A 25,388-nucleotide genomic window follows, 5' to 3' on the forward strand; every position below is an offset into this window, starting at 1 on the left:
TTTCACACCAAATCTTGAGCTCTTCTCTTTAGTCCCTGTGGCAAGTCTTGGGGGGATCCAGCTCTTCTGGCCACACCCAGGTATTAATGAACGGGTTCATTTTTAGGCACTGAAAAATCCCACCCAGTTTAAAACCCAAGCCTCAACATCCTATCCAGTTTCCAGTTCCAGACTTTTCCTCCCACCTGCCACACTCCAGGGCCCCTGCCCAGGTTTGGGATCTGCCCAAGAGATGGGGTGGGGCTGGCATCTTCTCTTATTGGCTTGTTCCTCTCCTTCCTTCCTGCTGCCTGCTGTTTTTGGCCTCTCCAAGGTCAGGTGCAGGGGAAGGACATAGGAAGAATAGAGCAGAGTCCTATGCAGCTGATTCGGGTGTGAAACTGGGCCCCCCTGGGAGGCAGGAGCCTCAGTACAGGCTGTTTCTCTCCTGGGTACATCACTGGGTCTGGGCAGCTTGGATTGACGGTGGGGAGGAAGCGCCTGAGGGGTGAAAAGCTTTGCGGTCGGTCAGACAGGCCTAATCCCAAGCCTCAGTCTGTCCTCACTAGCGGTATGCCCTTGGGCAAGTGACTTAACCTCTCCGTGCCTCAGTTTCCCTGCCACGGAAGGGGAAATAGACCTGTTTCCCGGAGGGATTGTGAACACTTGTGGGCACGTAGGTGCAGTGACTGGAGACTTCGTGAGTGCTTACCAATGTGATCATCTCTAAGAGGCCGAGTCCCCATTAAAGTTCTCAATAGCTGGTGTCTGTGTCCTGCAGGGTGTGAGTTAGATCTGCCCCGGACTTGAGCAGTGCCTCCTAAGTGCTGTTTTCCCTGCAGCTGCTTCCTTGCCCTCATAGTGACACTGCTCCTTGGTCAAGAGCACTGCAGATGACTCTGACTGCAGAGATCAGAATCACTGTGGTTATGGAATGGTGCAGTCTTTTGATTAGTGACTGTGACTATGAATGACTTTAAAGCACTTTCCAGATTTGCAATGCCATATAAACGTTGAGATGATTTTACAGCCAGGTCCAGATGCCGTCCATCCCAGTGAGTGAGGAGGCCATGGCTTTCAGGAGCCTGGGTTTCCTCCAGCTTTCTCCTCTGGCTTTCTCTTTGGGGCTGGTTGCCAACCAACTTCCGAGTTTCCCTTGATTTTTAATCCCCTGGGAGAAGAAGCCTTTTTATGGGAATAGCTTTTCTGGTTCATTGAATTCAGGCCAACTGGAGAGAGGAAGATCCAACTGTCTTTCCTTTTCTAGAATCCCTGGAGGCTTCGGTCCCTGGCCCCCCTCCCCCCATGCTGTCCTCACTCAGTCTGTGGGACCACCTAGGAGCCAAGATGACAGAAGCTGGGGTGGGAGGTGCCCTTTTCTAGAAAGGTTTCACTAATTTGTGGTCTAAGGCTGCTATAGTGCCCTGATTCCAAACCAGATGCTCTTCAGCCAAAGCCTCTAAACTTAGCAGAAGTATATACTGTACTGTTGACATTGAGTGCACCAAACCCAGGGCTCCTTTATATTTTGTCCTGAGAGCAGAAACTTCTGGAGTGACTACCTAGAGTTCAGGCTGGGGAAATGATAACAGGCAGCCCATGTTTTTGAATTTCCAAATGAATAAGTACTACTTGAGGAGTCTTTCATTTTAAAGAGTCTGGAGAATGTTGTTTTCACCATTTCTAAGAAGTGACAAGCGCTTGATATGTCATCTTGGTCTGGGAATTTTGACCTTCAGCCACTGTCTGTCCAGGGTTTGGAGGAGGAAGAGAGCAAGGCAGGTGTCAGGGGAGGGGTTTCAGACCCAGTGGAGCCAGGGAGAGGGGAGTGTATGATCATCCAAGCACCCCCTGAGGTAAGGTGGTGGGACCTTATTTTCCTTCAATGGGGAAGAACATGAAGGCCTAGGAGACTCTGGCCTGAGCACAGAGATGACTAATGGTCCAGCTCAGGGCATGTCCTTTTCCTTCTTCCAACAATAGGCCCGATGGCCTGCCTTGGGAAGGAAGAACAGGCTGTCCCCAGTGTTCCCCTCCATGTTCCTGATGACCCTCAAAAATACTCTAAAAGAGCAATTCTGATCAGCAACCCAAGATAATTAGGATCTGCCCTCCAGCAAGTGAATCCGAGGACAGGACACATCCTGCATTGGCATGCCACAACCTGGCATGAAGGTTGCAAACCCCTTCCACCTGCAGAAGCCATTGCCTACCTTCTCCCACACTACAGAGGCTGGTTACCCTCAGGGGCTTGGGCAGCCCAAAGGGAGCACCCCTAGTGTAGCAAGGTTGGACAGATTTCCCAAGGGCTCTGGTGCTGCAGCCCTTGGACCTTGGAGCACACAGCCCTAGCCAGAACCCAAAGGCATGAGGACTGCATGGAGCCACCCATGGTCCTGTGGATGGTTTAGTTCTCTTTCCTCCCTTTATAAAAACATTAATAGCTATCATTTATTAAGCACCCACCACATGGCAAATTCTCTAAATGAATCATCTCTTTGAAAGCATGCAACAACCCCATAACGAGGTACTAGCATAACTAGTATAACCTTGTTTTTTAACCCATGTGGAAACTGAACCTTAAAGAGATCAGGGGACCAAGGCACATAAAATACCTATCCGTATTGCTGCATAAACATCAAGTTCGTTCATGTTAACTGCTTTATAGCATTTCATGAATGTCTGCATTGTATCTATCTTTGGTAGTAGCTACTATTAGGATTTCTATGCCCAAACATGCACATAGGTCCACTTAATAAAGCCCAAAGATCCATATTGGTATATGTGCCCTCGAATGTAAGCTCCCTCTGGGTAGGGTTTATTTTTTGTTTATTTATTTGTTCGCTTGCTGTGGTAGCCTCAGCACTTGAAAGCATGCCTGGCACATAGTAGTTGAATGAATTCATATGTAAATACATAATTATGTTCTGTGGAGTTAAACAAAAATTGTATTCCATTTTCTGTAGGGGATTGGTTTTCTCTGTAGTTACTAAATACATTTCTGTGACTGTACATACAGATCTGCCTCCTTCTTTTCCATTGCTGCATAACAGTCCACAGATCATTCAGCCAATCTCTTGTTGGTGGACGTTTATGTTGTATCTGATTCTTTTGCTGTTATGACAAGCATCTCCTGGCGCACAAATTGTGAGAGACTTAAAATGAAGAATGTATCTTGAAGGAAATATGCTGGGTCTTAGGAGACACATGTCTCTAGTTATTAATGTTTACATTGCCTGCTTGCTTTCCAGTGCTTTTGAAAACTTCGTTACATTCCCAGTAACCCTCATCAATGCCTGTTACTATGTCATGGATGGGAAGTGGTGGTCAATGAAGTTCAACGAACAGTTTCCAACTTTTTATTTCAATAGGTATGAATTCTTTCTAATAACAAATGATATCTATTTTTAAAAATAGTTTTTTTTCAGGTGTGTAGTAATACAGTTGATGTGTATATTAAAGTTTTTTTTTAATTTTTATTTATTTATGATAGTCACACACAGAGAGAGAGAGAGAGAGGCAGAGACATAGGCAGAGGGAGAAGCAGGCTCCATGCACTGGGAGCCTGACGTGGGATTCGATCCCAGGTCTCCAGGATCGCACCCTGGGCCAAAGGCAGGCGCCAAACCGCTGCGCCACCCAGGGATCCCAGTTGATATGTATATTAATCTTATATCTAGCAACCCTCCTATTCTTAATAATTCTAATGTATTGACATAAATTCTTTTAGATCTCTATAAAAGACTACATTATACTCAGATGATAGTTTCATCTCTTCCTTTCCGACTTGTACACACTTGATTTCTTTTTCTTACTTTCATGTACTACGTAGGCGTAGTTGAATACGAGCCGAGACGACAGCAGCCTCGTGTTGTTTCTGATTAAAGGGAATGCTTCCAGTATGTCGCCATTAAATATGATGGTTGTAGTATGTTCGATAACCTTTATCAAGTTAGGGAAGCTCCATTCAGTTCTTAGCTACATTGTATCACACGCTTTTGTCTCCCTCTTCTGAGATTATTCTATGATTAATCTCCTTTAATCCATTACTCTAGTGAATTGCACTAAAGACTTTCTGATGCTAAGTTATTCTTCCCAATTGCTTGGAAAGATTCAACTTGATGGTGACGTATAGTATATTTTAAAGATATATGTCCGTATTTGGTTTATCTATTATTTTTCAGCTTTTCTGGATCTTTATTCATGAGGGAGATTGACCTATAATTTTTCTTCTTCAGACTCTCCTGGTCTGAGGCCTTTATTAGCTTTACAAAAAGGGTTGTGAAATAGGCTTTCTTTTCTTATGCTTAAGTAGCTTATGTAGAAGATGAAATGGTTTACTCCTGGTATATCTGATAGAACTTGTCCATAAAACCATCTGGGCCTCTGGTTTTCTTTGTGGGAAGCTTTTAAATTACTTATTCAGTGTGTTTACTGATTGTAAGACTCATCAGATTTTCTTTTTGTTTTAGAACTTGTTTTTATAAATTCTATTCTTCCAGGCATTTGTCCATTTTACTGAAGTTTTTTAATAGATTGGCCTAAAGTTCTTCATATTATTTTCTTATAATCTTTAAAAGTCATTGTAGTAACTGAGGTTAGCTTCCCTCTTTCCTAATATAATTTGATTTTCTTCTTCTCCTCCTCCTTCTCTCTTTAATCAATTTCCCCAGAGGCTAGTCATCTATTTTAAAAGCGACATCTTTTAAAGAGACATCTATTTGCTTTGTTAACTTTTTATATTGTATCTCTATTTTCCATCCTGTTAATTCTTCTTTTTCTTTGTCCCTCTTTATATTCTTTGGTTTTATTCTGTTGATTTTTTTCTTCTAACTTAGTTCATTATTAATTAACCTTCTTTTTTATGATATAAGAATTCAAGGCTATAAATTTCCCTCTACATACTGCTTTATCTGCATCCTACAAGTGTGATAGATGGTCTTTTCATTATCATTCAGTTTAAGTATTTAAAATTTCTGTTGTGGTTTTGGTCTTCAATTAGTATTTTTAAATTTACAGATATAATTTTTGCTTCTGTTTGTTCTTTTAGTTATCTTTCAGTACTGATTTCTAATCGAATGACATTAAGGTCAAGGAACATGGACTATGTTATTCTTTGGAATTATTTGACATTGCTTTATATCTGGTCAGGTTATATTCTGGTCAAGAATATAAGTTCTTATATATGTTCTCTAATTTGGGGTTCAAAGCTTTGCAGTAAATCAAATTCAATCATTCACAGTTAGGAGTCCAAAACTCCCATATTCTTGTGTGTTGTAATCTGTTTAATCTGTCAATTACTGTGAGAAGAGTTTTTCAATTTCCAAATCTACTGCAATGTCTGGCTCACTTCTCCTTGCTCTTTTATCACATTTTTCTTAACATATTTCGAGAATATCTTATTACATACATACAAATTTAGAATTATCATATTTTCCTGGTGAAATAAACATTTTGTCAGCTACATGGATAAACAGGTACATGGTTACCTGTTTATCTTCTAGAAATACCTTCATTACATATTTGTTGGTGTGATTTCTCTCTCACTAAGTTTTTTTGAAAAAAAAATCTTCATTTCACTCTCCTTAAAGGATCATTTTTCTGGGTACACAATTCTGGAGTGTGAATCATTTCAACACTTTGAATACTTTCTACTGTCTTTATTCCATTGTCATATGTCTGGCTACCCTGGTGGATCGCTGCTTATTGATAAAAGGGACAGTCCACTAGGACATATAATAATCCTGCATCTTTGTGTGCCTAACAACATAGCTTCAAAATAAGCCAAGCAAAAATTGAAAGGAGAAAAGAACAAATCCATAATTACTGTAGGAGATTTTTTAGCACATCTTAGAGAAACAGGCAGATCAAGGAGGTACAAACTTGTGAGTCTATAAGAAGTTCAAACAAGACAAGTAACAAGCATCAGCCAGTGGATCTCTATATAACCCTGCACCCTACACATGGAAACTACTCCTTCTTTTCAGGCACACATTTCTAGTAACTGAGCATGGACAAGACCACTAAGGAAGCCTCAGCAAATGCCAAAGAACCAACATCACATAGACATTCTCTACCACCATGTAAAGTAACTCGAATTCAATGATTAAAAAGCACTTGCCTCTGCCTTAACCAGTGGTCATTCTATCGTGGATGCTGGCACCAAGAGCAAAACTCAGGGCAGGATGGGGTAACCTTGAGGAAGGAGGCTACTACTACTAGCATGCATATGCCCTTTTTGTTCATGACATAAAGGGTAACCTGATGGTGATATTTATAGCCTACATCTTCAGAGCATGCTCAATGGTGTCTCCTTTGCAGCTGAATACATCAAGGTGAGGTAGCCAAGACAACCCTTATTATACTCATTTTACAGATGAAAGAGTTGGTGAATAGACAGAGGACCTCACCCAGCAAGGTGCTGGGAGAAAAAAAAAAAGTAAATTGTGGGGCTGAGATTGAATTTATGTATTTTGACTTCAGATTGGTTGCTCTTCCAATTGTATCAGCTATGAATGATTTATATTCACCTTCAAGTCTTCTGACAAGACTAAGATTCTTGAGAGCAGGCCCTAAAACCATGTTAATTAGTGTCCTCAGTGCCTGGCAATGGAAGATTTCAGTAAATACATGTGGAATGAATGTGAATTAAGTTATTAATTTCTGCATGGGTATTCTGTGATACATTGTAGGAAATTTGGGGAAAAATTGAAAGCTGAGAGAAGAAATTAAAACCTCCTGAATTCTTTTCATTAAGGATTTTATAAAACATATTGTAGTGGCTGCAACAAATATATGTGTGTTCACCATGTAGGTTATTTTCACATTTTCTCTTTTACAAATAATTTTGTGGAAGCTACACTGCACACTCCTTTCCTGAAGATAAACTTCTAGAGCTAGAATTACTAGGTCAAAGGATATGCAGTTTTTAGAGGTTTTAATAAACGTTGCCAGATTCTTTTCCTTAAAGCTATACTAATTTGCCTTCTCCAGTGTAAGAAAGTGTCAACTTCTCTGTACTCTCATCAATATTTTTTTCTTTTTCCTTTTTTAGGGTAAGCTTTTACTGAAGTACTATATACATAGAAAAAATGAGACTTTATAGATACATGGTTCAATCAATTTTCACACTGTGATATACTAATGAACCCAGCATCTAGATCGTGACATAGACCATGACCAGCTTTCCAGAAGCCACTTTCCAGGCGTTATCATGATCCCAAGAGTAACCTTTTAACATCAGAGCTTAGTCATGACCATGTTTGAACTTCATATAAATGGAATCATGTAGCACTATTCTTTTGTGTCTGCCTTATTCCACCCAACATTATGCTTGGGGATTCATCCATATTGCTGTGAGTTGTTGTAGTTTGTGTGTTCTTGTTTCTGAATTGCATTTCATTATGTGAATGTAACAGAATTCACTCATCTTACTGTAGATAGGCATTTGGATAATTTCTAGGTTGGGACTGTGAGAGCCAGCGCTGCCATGATCATGCTTGTACATAACTTCTTGTGAATGAACATTAGCATTTCTGTTTGCTATGTACGAATGATTAGAATCACTAGGTCACAACATGAAGAATTTTTAATTTAATTTAATTCTTTTTTAAGATTTTATTTATTCATGAGAGACACATAGAGAGAGGCAGAGACACAGGCAGAAGAAGCAGGCTTCCTGCAGGGAGCCTGATGTGGGACTTGGTCCCAGGACTCTGGGATCACGCCCTGAGCTGAAGGCAGATACTTAACCGCTGAGCCACCTAAGCGTCCCAAGAATTTTTAATTTTAAAAGTTGCCTAGGATGCTTGGCCAGCTTAGTGAGTAGAGCATGTGACTCTTCATCTCAGGGTGTGAGTTTGAGCCCCACAGTGATTATAGAGGTTACTTAAAAAATAAAATCTTTTTAAAAAATTTGCCTGGTAAACTAGTACTTAAATCAACAAATAATAGCTAGTAGAGAATTTCAGACCATCTGGGAGTTGGCTGTTAGCTGGACCAGGGGCCTTGTCCTAGATTTCTCATATCTTGCTTCATTGGGACTGCCGGCCCAAGTATGCATAACTGTGTAAATGCAATAGACCCTTGTATTTAGAGTACATATATGGAAGTGGAGACATTCCTAAATATATAAGTAAATGTGGTCAGGTTTGGGAGTGGAGCTAGTCATGTGGTTGTGCAGGTAACTATGACCAGAGACTGGGGGGTTCCTTTGTGGGAAATTTATTTTCCAGATGTGTTCTGATGGACTGGGGACAGATTGTGCAGGGTGTGGGAAGCCCAGCCAAAATGTTGGGGTGTTTATTCTATAGGTGGTGGGTTGTCATACGACACTTTTGAGCAGGTTAGTGCCTTCACAGAAGGATGTTTTAAAACAAATAAGAATATCTCCAGAATCCAGTTCATGCTGGATAGAAGGGCACTGACAAAGGAGCTACAAGACTCCAGAGAGGGGATCAAGGAGTGTCCTCTTGTGGGTGAATCTGCTGGGGCCATGTTGTTGTGTGCTGCTATTTCTCTGGCTTCCCCATGTGCCTTTCCTGCCCAAACCTCCTTCACTAGCACCAGCAGCCTTCAGGAGGTACGCTACCCTTACGTGGGCTCCTTAGGGAAGGACCACGAGTATCTTGCTTACCGCCCTATTCCCAGCACCTAGCACAATGCCTACACACAGCAGGTGCTCCATAAATGTTGGTGGAACACTGCACATACCTGATTGCCCCTCTCTGTCAGCCCCTTTTGCATGGCTTACGTCTGTTGGTCTACAGTCCTGGCTTTGTCCCTGGCCATTGCCTTGTGTTCCCTTGTTTCCTTTCTTCAAAGCTCTTGAACCTTGCATGTAGGTGAGGGTGCTGGGGCAGACTCTGCAGAGGCAGGACCATCACTTCCCCTCTAAGAGTTCTTATCTTCCCTCCTCCCAGCTTCTGGGAACATGAGCCTAGGTCAACATCTTTGTGGCAAATGCTCCAGATGCCTGTGTTTTGTGCCGCCTCCACCTGTGAAGCTGCAGTGGGGAAGCAGTCCAAGGCTCAAGACTGATGGTATCTTCATTTTAACAGCAACCACGTACAGGTCTTTGGGGGGACTTGCCCCTTGCCCCCTTCCCCAACCTCCCGACACCCTGCCCAAGTCAGGCAGTGCTGGTGCGGGAAGATGGAACAGCTCCAGACCCTCTGGGTCCTTTGTCTTGGTTTTATTTAGGTGCTTTGTTTCCCCAGTGGAGTTTGGACATGATTCTCTGGGGATAAGAAGCTGCCATGTCTTGCAGGATCTGCCTGCAGCCAAATGTGAGGGAACCCTGGCCCCACCTGAAGCTCTGTGCGAAATCAGTGTGGCCTCTTTTTCCTTTCCTTTTTTTTTTTTTTTTTTTTTTTTTTTTTGTGATGTTGACCATGAAATGACTGTGGGGAGGTAGGGAGCCTGACGCATCCAGGCAGGCAGCTCTGCCAACCTGTCACTGCGACTGGAGAGGGACCAGGGCTCGTGAGTACTGGCTGTACCGGATTTCCTTCTAGGGCAATTTTTTTTTTTTTTTTTTTTTAACGGGGAAGCAGGAGCAGCTCTCTCATGGAATAGACAGTGATCTGTGTTTTGAAGAGGGGCTGGGCAGGGGCTCCTTCTGGACCCTGTGATGGGTCGGTTCCATGGACTTCTTCCCTGCGAACACGTGTGACACACATGGGTTAGTGTGTTGGCAACCTGTTCGCCTCCCGGTGAGTTGAAGGGCTCTGTGAGTCTCAAATCAATTTCCGCGGTCCCCAACAAGATTCTCCAGCTGACTAATTTAAAAGGCAAAACAAAACAGAATAAGAAAACAACAACAACAAACCCAAAACCCACTACAGTCCCTCAGGGAAGAACCTGTAAGGAGTTAGTGGACTGCAGAGAGCACTGAGTGGATGTTACTATTACCTATTGATATACGGCAAACCACCCCCGGATGGAAGGGCTTGAAACAACCGTTTGCTCCTGATCCTATGGCTTGGGAACTTGGGCAGGACTCTGTGGAGGCAGCTTTTCTTTGTTCCATTTGGGTCACTCAGCTGAGGCTGGACAATCCAAGGTGGCACCCCTCCCTTGTCGAGGGGGCCTGGGTATGGGCTCTTGGTGGGGAACTTGAGTCTTCTCCACACAGCCTGGTCCTCTCACAGCCCCTCCATCCCCAGGACCTCTCTCTCCTGTGGCCTCTCTTGGTAGGAGAACAGCCTGACTTCTTTATGCAGCTGGACACTGCTTCTGTGAAAAGTGGAAGCTGCAAGGTCCCTTCAAGCCCAGGTCACTTTTGCCACACCTATCAGTCCGTCAACACAAGTCACATGGCCAGTCCTGGTGAAGGGGAAGGGAAATAGCACCCACCTCTTGATAAGTGATTGTTGTGGCTGTCTTTGCAAATAATCTGTCACAGGGAGACACCCGAATCACTTCTTTTTTGCAGCCATTTTCACATCTGAGCCCATATTTCTCTACTCACCTCATACCTGCTCCACCCAACACCTGGTGTCCCGAAAGAAGATGTGCTACCTTGCAGAAAGGAGGTTGATTTAAAAATCAAAACCAGGAGCATCTGGGGGCTCAGCGGTTGAGCGTCTGCTTTCAGCTCAGGGCATGACCCTGGGGTCCCGGGATGGAGTTCCTCATTTGGCTCCCTGCATGGAGCCTGCTTCTCCCTCTGCCTATGTCTCTGCCTCTCTCTGTGTGTCTCTCATGAATAAATAAATAAAATCTTAAAAAACAAACCCACCAGCATAGGAAGAATGTCATGGTACCGGCCATGAGCATTCATATGTATTCTTGCAGGTGTGCTCATGGAAGCACTGTGCCAGGTTAGCTAAGGCTGGTCAGGCATGTAGTGATTAATCAATTCACTTCCCATTGCCAGAGATCAAAACTTTCTTTTAATTAAGTCTCTGTTTTGCTCACTGATTCTTTCCCTGAAGTAAGTCCTTCTTATCAGTAGGAAGAATAACTCCGGCTTCAAGTTGGAAATGACCAGGCCCCAAGACGAAGTCTCGATGAGAGGAAAGGTTAGTGAATGGGCAGCATGTGACGAGAGCTGGTGTGTGTGCCAGGTGAGGGCTGCTGGGGACACTTTTGCAAGTAGCTTTTTGGTGAGGACAAGAGCAGATGCCCACTGACCTAACAAACACCCCAAACAATAGAGCCCGGGCCCCCACCAGTAGACCAGACTAGTCTTTGCCTTCTTGCAGATGGTCCAATGAGTGACTGAGTCTGGGGAGCAGATGGTGGTTTAGATCACGTTAGGGCCAGGAGACTGGGGACAAGCAGATGGAACCAAGATATATGTTGGAGGCACCCTCAGCAGAATTTGGCGAAGGTTTTTGATGCCAGCAGTGGCAGGCAAGGGTGGGTACATGGTGGTTGAGGAGGAGGAGGGGCAAGTCAGGGAGGACTCCCAAAAGTTTCTGGATGGGGCTACTGTGTGGACCAAGGCACACGCATCAAAATTGAGAAGACTGGGAAAGGTTGGGTGAAATATGTACAGCCTAGTTTCAGAAAGCAGAGTTTGGGATGCCTGGAGAATCATCCCGGTAGAATGCCTGAGAACAGTAGCCAGTTGCAACTCTTACAAGAGAGGTCAGGGTGGAGACCCACCCGTGGCTTCTGTGAACCTAATTTGGCTACCATAATGCTGTTTGGGTGAGAAAATGGGGTTCAAATTCAAAATACCTGGTTAAACAAATGCACTGTAGAGCATAACTATTTGGAAGCTGGGAGTAGCTGTGTACATTTATCCCAAGGGCCGATTCGGGTTGTTAAGAGATAGTAGTTTGGTGTAGTCAAAAAAGTATGAGATTAAAGATCCTAAAATACCAGTTCTTGACTCAGCTCCCATCACTAATAACCAGGTGTAACTAGAACAACTTACTGTCTTTGCCTGTTTCACACACTTTACTGTGACATGAAAAGTATAACAAGCCATGAAGTTTACAGAAATTATCGTTTTATTCAAGTTACAATGAAAATTTCTTAGCGGGATAGCAGTGACAAAGTGGATTGTTTCCCTTTTAGATAGTTTTACTGTTCTCCCTTCTTAGCAAAATACCACCTGCTTATCTTTAAAAAAGAAAAGAAAAAGAAAAAAGATATAGAAAAACAGAAACGAGGAGAAAACCACCCACATTTTCCCTACTCTGAGAAAAAAATACTCTTAATAGTTTGGAATATGTTCTGCAGGTAATATTTGCATGGAATTTTAAAAATTAGAGATCATTTTAAATGTGTAGAAATATACAGAGAAATTCTGTAACAATTACCATAAACCATGAGCCATCATTGATCAATCAGCATTTTTTAAAGATTTTATTTATTTATTCATGAGAGAGAGGGGAGGGGGCAGAGACACAGGCAGAGGGAGGAGCAGGCTCCATGCAGGGAGCCCGACATGGGACTCAGTTCCGGGACCCCAGGATCATGCCCTGGACTGAAGGTGGCCCTAAACCGCTCAGCCACCTGGGCTGCCCCAATCTTAGCATTTTGTATTTGATTTGGATTCTTTCCTTTTGAAATAGAATGTAGATACCATTAAACCCTCCCACTCTTTTCAATTCTTCCCCCTCCCTCCTAAAATAAAACAACTATGTGAAATGGAATTTCATTGTTGTCTTTAACTTCATTGGGTAACAAACTGATTTTTTTTTTCACTTATAGGTAAATTGATTGAAGAGTCTACCCTACTGATTTGTCACATTGAGCTTGTCATATACCAACTTGACATCTATCTATGAATTTCTTTCTGTGATTGCTGATTCTTTTAGGCTTGTTACCTCTATAATAATAACACGAAAGTCTTATTACTAAGTTTTTAAATAAGTACTGGTATATAATAGAGAAAGTCTCTCCAGTATTTTTTTTCAAAGTTGCCATAGCAATTTTTTGCTCTTCATGTTTCCATATGAATTTTATGATCTCTGTCACATACCACAAAAACCTGTGATGGTAATTTTTAAAAATTGAGATATAATTGACATGCCATAAATGTCACTCTTTTAAGGTGTATGATTCAGTGGTTTTTAGTGTACTCATAAAGTTGTGCAGACATCACTACTATCTAGTTCTGGAATATTTTCATCATCCCAAAAAGAAACCCCACACCCATTAGTAGTCATCCCCCATTTCTTCTCATCCTTGCTCCTAAAAGCCACTAATCTATTTTTGTTTCCACAGATTTGCTTGTTCTCTACATTGCATATAAATAGAATCATGCATGTAGCCTTGTGTGTCTTGCCTATTCCACTGAGCATAACGTTTTCAAGGTTGATCCACGTTATAGTATGAATCAGTACTTCAGTCCTTTTGTAGGGCTGAAGAGCATTCCATGATATGGGTATGCCACATTTTGTTTATCCCATTCATCAGTTGATAGACATTTGGGTTGTTTCTACTTTTTGGTTATTATGAATAACCCTGCTGTGAACATTTGTGTGCAAGTTTTTGTGTTGACACATGTTCTCATTTCTTCTGGATCTGTACCTAGGAATGAAATTACTGGGGCAGATGGTCACCAACCAGACATAGGTAAGAACTTTATGTTTAACCTTTTGAGAAGGTAGCAGACTGTTTGCCCAAGTGACTGCACCGTTTTACCTTCTTAGGTAGCGTGAAGTAGGTGTGAAATGGTAACCTTTGTGGCAATTCGATTGAAAACGCATTAGTTTCCGAATTGATTTGGCAATAATTAGCATCTCCATGTTGACTTTTTCATCTACAACCCAATATGTATATTTGCATTTGATCGGATCCTCTTTTATACCCTTCCAGTCATCTTGCTGAATTGCTTTATCATTCAGGAACAATGATACCGTCTTAAATAATGGAAGTTTTGTCTCTTTCCAATTATTACACTTTTGCTTTTCTTGTCTATAGTACTGGATAAGACTTTGAATTAGTGATGAATAGCACAGGTGTGAGAGTGGCATTTTTTAAAAAGATTTTATTTATTTATTTATTTATTTATTTATTTATTTATTTATTTATGAGAGATAGAGATAGAGAGAGAGAGAGGGAGAGGGAGAGAGAGGCAGAGACACAGTCAGAGGGAGAAGCAGGCTCCATGCAGGGTGCCTCATGTGGGACTCAATCCGGGGTCTCCAGGACCACACCCTGGGCTGAAGACGGCACTAAACCTCTGGGCCACTGGGGCTGCCCGAGAGTGGCATTTCTGTTAGGCTCCTGACTTTAATGAAAATACATCCACAGTTTCAGAATTGCATGTGATGTTTGCCATTAGTTTTTAATAAATAACTTCATCAAATTAAAGAAGTTCTTGTTTATTCCTAATCTGCTAAATTATCATGAATAGATAATTTTGTCAAATGGTTTTCCTTCAGCATTTACTAAGTTGATCATACATTTTTTCCTCTTTAATCTCATAATTTGTCATATTACATTAAATATTTTCTGATGATGAATATTCTTACATTTCTAAGATAAACTGTGGTTGATCCTGATGTAATTTTTATACACTAATCAATTTGATCTGAGACTATTTTAAATAGGATTTTTGTATCCATTGTCATACCTGAGATCGGTCTATAATTTTCTTTTATTTTACTACCCTGCAGTTTATTAAGGTTTTGCTAACCTCATAAAATCATCTTGCTGGTTTTCCTTCTTACTCTGTTCTCTGAAAGAGTTGGCTTTGGATGGGAATTAGCTATTCCATAAAGATTTAGCATAACTTGCCTACCAGACCTTCTTAGCCTCTGCCTTTGGGGAGGGAGGTGCAAATTTCTAATCACTTTAATTTCTATTTTGGTTATTAGTGCATGTAGGCTTTTTACTTTTACTTTTTTTTTTTTAAGATTTTATTTATTTATTCATGAGAGACACACACAGAGAGAGAGGCAGAGACACAGGCAGAGGGAGAAGCAGGCTCCATGCAGGGAGCCCGATATGGGACTTGATCCTGGGTCTCCAGGATCATGCTCTGGGCTGAATGAAGGCAGATGCTAAACCACTGAGCCACCCAGGGATCCCCTCTACTTTTTCTTGAATCAGTTGTGATCATTTACATATTTTTAAAGAAAATCACTTGTGTTTTTCTTTAAAAAAAAAAAAGATTTTATTTATTTGAGAGAAAGAGAGAGAGAGAGAGAGAGAGAAAGGGAGCACAAGCAGGGGGAGGGGCAGAGGGAGAGGGTCTCAAACAGATCTGCACTGAGCATAGAGTCCAACACAGGGTTTGATCTCACGTCCCTAGGACCATGACCTGAGCTGAAGTCAGACGCTTACCTGACTGAGCCACCCAGGCACCCCTCACTTGAAGGCACCCCTTCTAACTCGGTTCGTACTTTCTCTTTTGATTTAAGAAACGTCTACTGTTTTTGTCAAGATATCTCCATTTAAATCCCATTGCTAATTTTTTTGTCTTACCACATTTCTTTTTCTTGCTAACAATTTGTCTTCCAAAGAACTAGCTTTACCTTTTGATAATTAAATTTACTCTTTCATCAATATATGACCTTAGGTTTATTATTTCAGCTCTTTTACTTAAAAAAAAAATTTATTTATTTATTTCAGGGGGGAGGGAGAGGGAGAAAGAGACAGTGCGAGCACATGTGCATGAGTGGGGAGAGGGACAGGGGATGGGAGACCAGAAGATTCCCTGCTGAGCTCAGGGCCCGAAGAGGGTCTCTATGATGGGCTTGATTTCAAGACCCTGAGATCATGACCTGAGCTGAAACTAAGAGTTGATACTTAACCATCTGAGCCACCCAGGCGCCCCACAGCTCTTTTGTTTTCTTTGTGTTTATGTTGTCATCTTACTAACTTCTTGAGGTGAACTTTTAACTTATTTTTAAAAACCGTATCTAAAAAAAAAGTATCTATATTTATCCCCATCTCCCTTTTTTAGTCTAAGAGTAACAGTGTGAGATCCACAATCTTACCATTATGACTTTTACCTGGACTGTCTTTTTCTGTCACCTTCTTTTCAATCTCTTTATGTTACTTTTGGGTGTCTTTATAACAATATTTAGCAGGATTTTTTTTCCTTTTTTTTTTACCCAATTATAAGGGTATGTCTTTCAGTAGGTGATTTCAATCCGATTTTATTTTTTGTGATTACTGGTATAGACTTTTTTCTGCTACCCGGTTTTTCATATTGTTTGTTTGTATATAACTTTTGGTTTTTTCTCTCCCTCCTGCCTCTTGCTGGACTCATCACATTTTTGTTACTTACTTTTTCTCCTCTCCTGGTTCAAAAGCTGTAGATTGGGTGGACTTTTATTTTTCAGAGCCTACCCTTTCCCTTAAAAACAAACAAACAAAAAAATCTTTTTTTCTTTTTTGAGAGAGAGAGAGCACACTTGAGTGAGTGGGAAGGGGGAGAAGGGAGGGACAGAGAAAGAGAGAGAGAGAGAATCCCAAGCAGGCTCTATGCACAGCATGGAGCCCAACACAGGGCTCAATCTCATGACCCTGAGATCTTGACCTGAGCCAAAATCAAGAGTTCAGATGTTCAACTGATTGAACCACCCAGGTGCCCCAATACAATCTTAATTGTACATTTTTTCCCTAACGAAACCTTAAACTATTGAACTTCTTTCTATGCCTCTCAAGCAAGGAAAGGGCCTTAGCCCAGTTTCAATGCACATAGAATGTTCTCTCTTCTCTCTACTCTTTGTTAGTTATCCAGAATTTAACTCCACTTACTTTTTAACTATACACAAAATCAGTAGTTCAGAACAATTAGTAATTAATTAATCAACCCACCTATTTTATCAGTTGCTGCACTTCCCATTTCTGTTTGTGTTGTTTTACATCCCCAGCTGTCTCTCTGCTCACTTCTCTTCTTGCTGAGATAGATCTTCAAGCATTGTCTTCAATGAGGGTCTACAGAGGATGAATTAACTCTCAGCGTTTTATGTATGAAAATATCTTTGTGTTTTTTTTTGTACTTATTTGTTTATTTATTACTGCTAAATTCTTGTTTAACTGGATATAGAATTTTAGGATTATAGTTCTTTTTTCCTTTTTTGAAGATACTACTTTATTGCCTCCTGGCATCTGGTATTACTAGTGAGTCTGCTTTCTTCTATAATTATGTCCTTCATGAAGTCTTAGCTTTTAAGATTTTTAAGACTTTTCCCTTTATTTGGGGCGCCTGAATGGCTCAGTTGGTTAAGTGGTTGACTCTTGCTTTCGACTTGGGTCATGATCTCAGGGTCCTGGGATCCAGCCCCTTATGTGGCTCTGTGCTCAGCATGGAGTCTGCTTGAGATTATCTCTCTCCCTCTCCCTCTGCCCCTCCTCCTGCCCATGTACACTCTCCTTCTCTTTCAAAAAAAAAAAAAGAAAGAAAGAAAATGAAAAATAAAGAAAAGAAAAGAAAAAAGAAAAGAAAAAAGATTTTCCCTTTATTTTTTATAAAATAAAAATACTGTTTCTACTTTGTGCCTAGGCATGCATTTATTTTTATGTCTCCTGTTCATGACTTTTTAATTGTCCTAAAAAATACTTTTTAATCTGGTGACTCTAGTTTTGGTTCATAGCTAGGAAACTCTTCACCATTAGCTTTGTGAACATTGCTTTTCACTATGCCTTTTGTTTGCCTCTTTGGGGATGTCTATAAGATGTGTTGGATCCTATCCATCTACCATCTATATCTCTTAATTAACTTTTATAGTTTTTAAAATCTCCACCTCTCCATGTTTCATTCTAGATAAATTCCCTAATGTTATCTTACAATTCACCAATTTATAATGATGTCCAGTATAGATTTTATAATTCATAACATTTTACTTTTATGACCCTACTTTTAATTTTCAGGATTTAATGGCTCTTTTTCACATAGAGCTATTTTTATTTTGGTTCTGTGTTATTGTTTGGTAATTCTTTTTCTTTTCACAGTGGTAATTCTGTTTTTGTGGGTAGTGAGGGGTGATGCTTTGCTTTTTTTTTTTCTAGATTTTTGTATCATTTTTGTTTCTTCTTGGGTCCATTCCTCTTCCAATAGTGGACTTTGTTGGCTGTCTTTCTTCATCTTCTCTCCTTTGCCATGCTTTACAGTCTCTTCTGAGTACAAGGCTACTTTTCTTCCTCTGCCCAGTGCTCAATCTTCCCTGTAGAGTGACTTTGTGTTTGCCTCTACCTAGTTATTTATGGCCTTTGGGGAAATATCTGGTCCTCTACTGACATCGCATGGCTTCCACCTGCTAGAATATTGCAGATCCAGTCACTGAGCCAGTGGCTGGCCTGGCTCAGATCCTACTGTGAGGTTGCGTCTGAGTTCTCTGGTTTCCCAAGGTACTTGGCCCCAGAGAGTGGTCAGAAGCAGCACTACTGAGCTACCTCCTATGAGCAGGAGATGAACACCCACCCCTGGTTTCAAGCAATGGCTCTGGCCTCTTGCCTGGTGTAAGGACTTTATGCCACAGGGGCTGGACTTCTGGTAGCCTCTTTCTGCTGCTGGACCCCATATTTTCCAGGCCCACAGCATCAGTCCTTTTTGCTACTTGCTTTCCTATTTTATTTCTAAATCCTGCTGCTGAATATGACTATGTTCTCTTAATTTTTGCTATAAGATATATTTGGGGATGTTGGCAGGGTGGCTGACACAAAGCATGAACATATAACAACCTCTTGAGTGGAATTCTTGCCAGACATTTTCTAATGTCTTTTATATACATAGGAGGTAACACTGTAGATACTGGTATGTATCTTGCTTGGTTTGGTTTGGTTGTTTGTTTTGACTTAATACTTACATAACGGGCAGTTATTATAAACTATGTGTAAATGTTTCACTGTTTTCTGCTTGTATAAAGTAGTTTTTCTTCACAGATAGTTTTAAAGCATCTAGGTAGGTTTCTTTGAAATATGTTCAGGTATAGGATGTTACTAAGGAGTTTGGTCCAGCTTGGCCCCTTCCCCATGAGAACTAAGGTGATTCTTCTGGCCATTGTGGATAAAAGGGCCCAGGCTGTAGGGATAGTCAAGAGCTCTCTCTAAGAATCTGGTCCCAACTGCCTAACTAATAAAAGGAAGGGCCCTGAGGGCCATTGACTTTGGAGGCCATTGCGAGATCTTTGGGACAACAGATGGTCTTTTCTCACCAGCTAATGAACCTTCAGTGTGGACTAGAGACCTCTAGGACAGAGGCTTATAAAGAAATGACCCTAGGAATAAACCATTGCCAGAATAATATATCCATCAAAGTGACTTCTACCTTCCATCTGTGGGCTTCCTTCTATCAGCTCCCAGGAGTTTCCTGAAAGCCTTTAGATGTGGTCCTGGCTGTTCCCATAATTTCAGTTGCCCTAGAATATGAGAGTTGAACATCTTTATTGTGGGGTTCATGCTTTGATGACAGTATTTTGGTCTACTCACTGTATTAGTACACAATGTGGAGAAGCTCTTCGTGTTGTGCTCTTTCTACACAAGGCCCTTTTCTACCTCACCACTTCATCCTCAGCTTCCGACGTGGCCCCTGATTACATGTGTACATATATGTATGTCACTATCTATTTGTACATCCATATTCCTATCTAAAGCTGTACCCATACCTACCTACATTTATATCTGTATCTTCACAAGGACTTCCTCCTTGACCAGGCTTCAGCCAGGCTCCTCTGAGCTTCTTCACTAGCCTTCAACCTTGGCCCACCCAGCCCAGTTTAGCAAAGAACCCTTCAGAGCCTTGATATCTGATCACTCTTAATATCTGATCAAAGTCCTCATCCCCACCTCGGTGTCTAAGGCCTTGGTCTACCTTTAGCAAGACACCCCCTACCCTTGATATGTAAACAAGGTCTCTCAATAATTTCCATCCACTGGCCCCCTCACTCTGCTCCTTGACTACAAATCCCAGTTGTCTCTGCTGAATGTGGAATTGTGCTCAGTTTTGGTTTTTTTTTTTTAGATTTTATTTACTTATTCATAAAAGACACAGAGAGAGAGAGGCAGAAACACAGGCAGAGGGAGAAGCAGGCTCTGTTCAGGGAACCCAATGCAGGACTCGATCCCAGGACTCCAGGATCACGCCCTGGGCCGAAGGCAGGAGTCAAACCGCTGAGCCACCCAGGGATCACCCTGTGCTCAGTTTTATACTGAAGACTCTCTCTCATACCACAGTAGCCTGAATCACACCTGTCCCACCATTTTTAACAAAAGTCCAGTGTAAAATTTTTCTTTTCGGCTTCTGGATCTAGATCTAGGTACATGTGAATAAAGTAATAAATGAACAAAGTGGGGTCAAATGAAATTAATGCAGGAACATACCTGTAGTTGAAAAGTGTCCTATTGAAAATTAAGTGTCCTATTGACACTTAGCTACGCAATTCTTGAGACAGGTGTATGGCTTGTTATTTCCAAACATTTCACTTCAAATGTGCCCTCATCCGCCTATGGAAAATATCTGCCAGGTGCTGTGCCCAGCGGCTGAAATGGCTGTGTCTTGAATGCAGGCCTATGGAAGGTACTCGCATTTCACATATGTAAGATAGAGACATTTAGAAGCTGGAAATCTAAAAGACCTCTTGACCTGCGAACCACAGAAGGATGTGCTCAGCAGAGCTCTTGGAGAGAAGCTAATGTGAGTGGGAATGTGAAGGAGAATTTGGTTTCCTTTATTGGTTACCGTATTGATAAACATGAAGACCCAATTGCAAAAAGACTTTGCTGTCAGAACAAAGTATATTTCAATTGTGCAAATTCCCGCTGAACGTGTTGCGGCAGGCCACAACTGATCCTGTTGATCAGTTTTAGTGGAGTAGAACTGTTGAGGGGGACTTGTCAGGCGGTGAGCACCTGCCTTCTCCAAGGCTGGGTGAATTGTTGCCAGGGATCGGCTAGTTGTTGTCAGTGAAAAGGCGTGGGCAAGAAAAGGAAAAGTTCCTGGCATGTAGTGTCTATGGTGCTGAGGAGAGTAGCTGGCGAGCAGTGGAAGGGACTTGGCCAGAAGGAAATGACCTTGTATATTGATCTAATTTGACTTACTTTAGAAACAAATCATGTACCAAAGAGGCAGGTGCCAAGGTGTGTTCACTCCGGGCTTATTTGCAGGAGTGAAAAATGAATAATCTCAAAAAATTTAAATGTCTATCAGTACAAGCCCTTTAATAGAATGAGGTGGAGCCCACTAGACAGGATAGTAGGTCTCCACCATGGTTGATCCAGTGCCATTTTTTATAACAAATATCTCGTAGCCTCAATGAAACTCATGAATACATGTAAACCTACCTCTGCATAAGGTTTTTAAAAACCCATTCTGTAAAACTAATGATAATATAAGAGAGAAGTGAAAGTACCTTGTAATCAACTGTGCGTATTTTGCTAAGTCAGTGCCCAGGCAGGACCAGACATAATGAAGATATATGAAGGGGTCAGAAGCTTGCCCTGTGCCTAGTCACACAGGTGGCTTGTGTGGACAGCTTAGTACCAAGAGCAGCGTTGTACTTGTGATGAGTTTTCTCTTCAAATGGTGAATAACTCCTGATAAATGGTGAACAAAACAAAGATTTCTTTGCAGTGCTTGGATGCAGGGCAAGTCTTGGCTGCGTGGGATCATGGATATGTTGCACCCCCACGTCCAAAACATCTCAGGTGTGATAGGGTCCTTGTTAAGGACCTCGGGCTGCTGCCCCACCTGCTTATTCTACGAATGAAGAGACCAGTGGGCTAAGAAAGAAAGAGGGCTTGCCTGTGGTGAAAGGCATAGTGGGAACTAGAACCCAACACGCTTTCCAGAGTACGTATTAAGTGCTTCCTGGATGCCATCTGCCTGCTAAAGCTCAGCAGGAAGAGCCCTTGTCCTGGGAGGAAAAGGCCTACATGTTAATGAGTCCTGCTTCCGCCAGACCACTTAAACCTCTCTGAGCATAAGCACATAAGCCTCTCTTTGTTTTGTTTTGTTTTGAATGATTTTCTTAGTTGGAAATAATCTCAAATTTCCAAAATTGACAAATATAAAACCACCTCCTTCCTCCCTGAACCATCTGAGAGTGAGTTGCCAACCTGCTGCCCCATCACCCCAGACTATTCAAGTGTGTAATTCCTGCAAACAAGGACTTTCTCCTTCAGAACCACAGCACAGCTGGATGGTCAGGAAATTAGCATTGACACACCACGACTCTGTCATCCTCAGACCCTTATCAAGTTTTGCTAAATGTCTCAATAATGCGCTCTGGGCAGCAGGGGCCAGTTCAGGATCACATGTTGGGGCTCCTTCCAGTCCAGGATGATTTCTCTGTCTTTTCTCTTATTCTCATGGTCTGGCCTACTTTTGAGGAACACGGGATTTTGGAAGCACCCCTCCTGGGTTTGTCTGATGTTAGCATGATTGGATTCACAAGGTGTATCATTGTCAGGACAGCTGCAGAAGTAAGGCTATGTCTTTCCAATGTCAGTTTTATCAGAAATGAGATCAAAGGGAAAACTGTGGTCATTTATTGTGTTCCTGCCACAGGCTGGCACTGGGCCACATGCTTCATCCGTTGAACTCATTTTGTCCTCACAAGAGGAACAGTCCATTATGCTCACCACTCTAGCTAGAGATGAGTAAACAGTGCCTTAAAATTGGGTAAGTGACTTGCCCATGTGAAGTGATCATCGCAGATGAGCAGAGGTTTGAACTCAAGCATTCTGGCTTTAAAGTTCTGGGAGCCTACTGACTATTTTCGGAGAGAATCAGGGCCAGACAATAGTTAAAGGAGTAAAGACAGATTTGATACAGGAACTTGCAGTTGGGGGGAAAAGAGACTTCAGTATGGGACTGAGCTCAATGCCAAATACAAGGAAACATAGGGATTTATAGCCGAGGAGCTGGGGGATGGGTCACTGGATGGAAAATGACTAAGAGGAGACATCAGGGTAGGGGGATTCTAGCTAAACTGACTTAGCAGGAGTCTGGCTAAAACTGACCTGTGCAGGCCTAGCCCAGACAGGGCCAAGGTCAAGGTAGAGGCAAGAAGAGACACCTAACTAAACTTGGTGAGCAGAGCACATCACTCTTCATTGGCCTCATCCAATGCCTTGTGTTGTAGAATTCCATTATTTAACACACATACATATCCATTTTCTCACTAGTTCACCTCAGATAATATTCAACAGGCCCCTTTGGCAGATGGAGACTCTGAGGCTCAGAGAGGTCATACGGCGCTCGAACCAGCCACATAGTCTGTCAGCGACGGGACTTGAACAGGGCCTGCTGCCTCCCTCATTCCTAGCAGGCACCAAAACTCAGCTTCCGTTTGGACACAGGGCAGGAATAAGCTGTACAGGCTCCGTTCAGATGGAATTGAGATTCTGAGCACAGCAGATCAGGAGTTGAGAATGAAAATGTGGGCTTCCCCACCTGCCCAGTTTGGGGCAGCCACACCCAGCCAGGTTGCCTGGCTGGGAGGCTGTTTGGCTGGGAGAGGGAGGAATGTCCACCCCTCTCTGCCCCAACGTGCCTGTGCCTCTAGCCAGCCCTTCCAGGCTGTGGGAGGCGGGCCCACCCGGCTGGCTCTCAGTGTTTACTGACACAGTTGTAAATTAGACTTCTCCTTTGTGAATGGGGATTACAGGCACCCTGCAGAGAAGTTCTGTAGCCTCAGGAACCGTCAGGCTTCCACCAGACTTCCACATTTGCCTTGGCACTCCCTCCCCCTGGCTTCACCCTTCTCTCTGGGTCCCAGCCCGCTGCCCCTTTCTTGTACCATGTCCACATTCCAATGCCTTATGGCAGCCTGAGGGGCTCCCAGGAAGGACCCCCTAGAGGTCGTGATTCTCAAAATGTGGTTTCCCACCAGTAGCATCAGCACAGGCTTGTTGGGAACCCAATTTCATGGGCCCTGCTCTAGAAACACTGAAGCAGAAATTCCAGAGAACGGTGGTCTAGGAATCTGTTTGAATAGAGCCTATGGGTTATTGTGCCACCTGCACAAGTTTGAGCTCCACTGTGTTAAAGAGAAGGGGACCTCACAGGAGCCCAGAGATGAGCAGCCACTTCTCAGTTCCCCATGTGGAGCCTTGGCTTTCCCATTAACCAGAGTCCCTCTGGTTCCATCCTTCCCCAAGTGCACAGGATCAAGTCAGGGACCTTGGGGCACGCAGCGGTGGGGCCCAGGTTGGGGCTGCTCTTGGGGCCAAGATTGGCCCTGACCAGTAGGAACTGCTCCCTTGAGAGAGCAGGTTAGCCTGGAAAACTGCTGAGGACAAAGGAGAGATTGAGGGTTTTATCTATTCAGGGGAAAAAGTTGTGTCTGCTATAGAAAAATGTAGAATGAAACAAAACAAAAAATGGAGACAGATCGTTTCCAGCAGATGGCCCCAGGAAGATGGCCATCTTGGTGCCAACGGGCAGCTCATGGTGAATTCAGGTCAGCTTCTGGGACAGTGATGTCCACTGTGCCGCTGTATCCAGTGCCACTGACCCGCCAGAGGTCCCTAGACACCAGCCCTCAGGTTCCTATGAGTTACCACCAAAGTGTTCACCAGTCTGAAGGCAAGCAAGAAAAAGACAATTTTTAATGAAGCTCAATTTATCCCATTAAAGGATCGTTCTTTATTTTGAGATCGGGCCCCTCCACCACAGGGTTCTGTCTTTTAGGAAATGATGGTGATCAGGGTTTATGGTGGACACAGAGTAGAGAGTAGATGCTTTCTGATATCATAACCACAGTGAACCCAGCAACCTATGCCAGAAACACCCGTTCTTATGTTTACACTCCTCAGTTTAAGCTGGAAACGTAGAACTCCTGCTCCAGTCTAGTCCTACATGTTCCCCTCACCCGGAGAGGTTAAGTGAGAGGCCCTAGGGGATGCAGAGGAGTGTGGCACCACCAGGACGGGAGGGCGGGTCCCTCCCCCGGAGAGGTGGGCCTGGCTCCTCTGTGAGCTCGCCCAGGGGCTCCTCCAGTTCTCATCTGCACCTGGGCCCTCCTCCTTGTTCTGCTTGGAAGGTGCTTTTCAAGGCCCTCTGTGAAGGGAGAGGGTTCCGGGCTGCCCTTGCAGCCCGCTCCTGGGCACAAGCCTGTGGGGAGTGTCTGCCACACAGAGAGACAGTTAGTCACCATCCCCGCATGAGCCGACCAGTTGGTGGGGGCTGGCCGGGTTAGGGGAGGGTGATGCCAGGGAGACTGTTGCCATGGTGACTTGGTGGTAGCCCTCCCCAGCTTCCCTAATCCCAACCCCGGCCGCCAGCTTCTCGAAGCACCGCTTGCCAGCACATGGAAAAAAGCTGTTTTGCCACCTCTGTGAAACTGGGATGGTGTCTGACAGCTGGAACCCAGCCACCCAGAAGAAGACCCCAGAAGGTCCTTCGTCAAGCCTGAGCTGGGGAGAGCGGGACTGTGGCTTCCCAGAGCGGGCGGGGCGAGCCTGGCTGGAACTGTGAGAAGTGCTGTGACACTGAGCCAGCTGTGAAGGGACAGGCGGCGAGTGCTCCTTCCTTTGTTTCTCTGATTTAT

General features: G+C 43.0%; 1 protein-coding gene across 6 annotated transcripts in view; it reads left to right on the top strand.

Annotated features, from left to right (window-relative positions):
- Positions 1-25,388, top strand: part of ZBTB7C (zinc finger and BTB domain containing 7C) — a 334,719-nt gene that overhangs the window by 108,771 nt on the left and 200,560 nt on the right. Inside the window, exons 3-5 of one of the 6 annotated variants that reach the window (XM_025429649.3) lie at positions 3,231-3,350; positions 10,934-11,003; positions 13,475-13,515. The exons of 4 other annotated variants lie outside the window; for them this stretch is intronic. The gene's annotated coding sequence lies outside the window, so the exon portion shown is untranslated. The remainder of the gene's footprint in view (positions 1-3,230; positions 3,351-10,933; positions 11,004-13,474; positions 13,516-25,388) is intronic. One more of the 6 variants, XM_049111939.1, reaches the window with a different exon arrangement.

This window comes from Canis lupus, chromosome 7 (genome assembly GCF_003254725.2).
Source record: "Canis lupus dingo isolate Sandy chromosome 7, ASM325472v2, whole genome shotgun sequence".
In the NCBI taxonomy this organism is placed as follows: domain Eukaryota; kingdom Metazoa; phylum Chordata; class Mammalia; order Carnivora; family Canidae; genus Canis; species Canis lupus.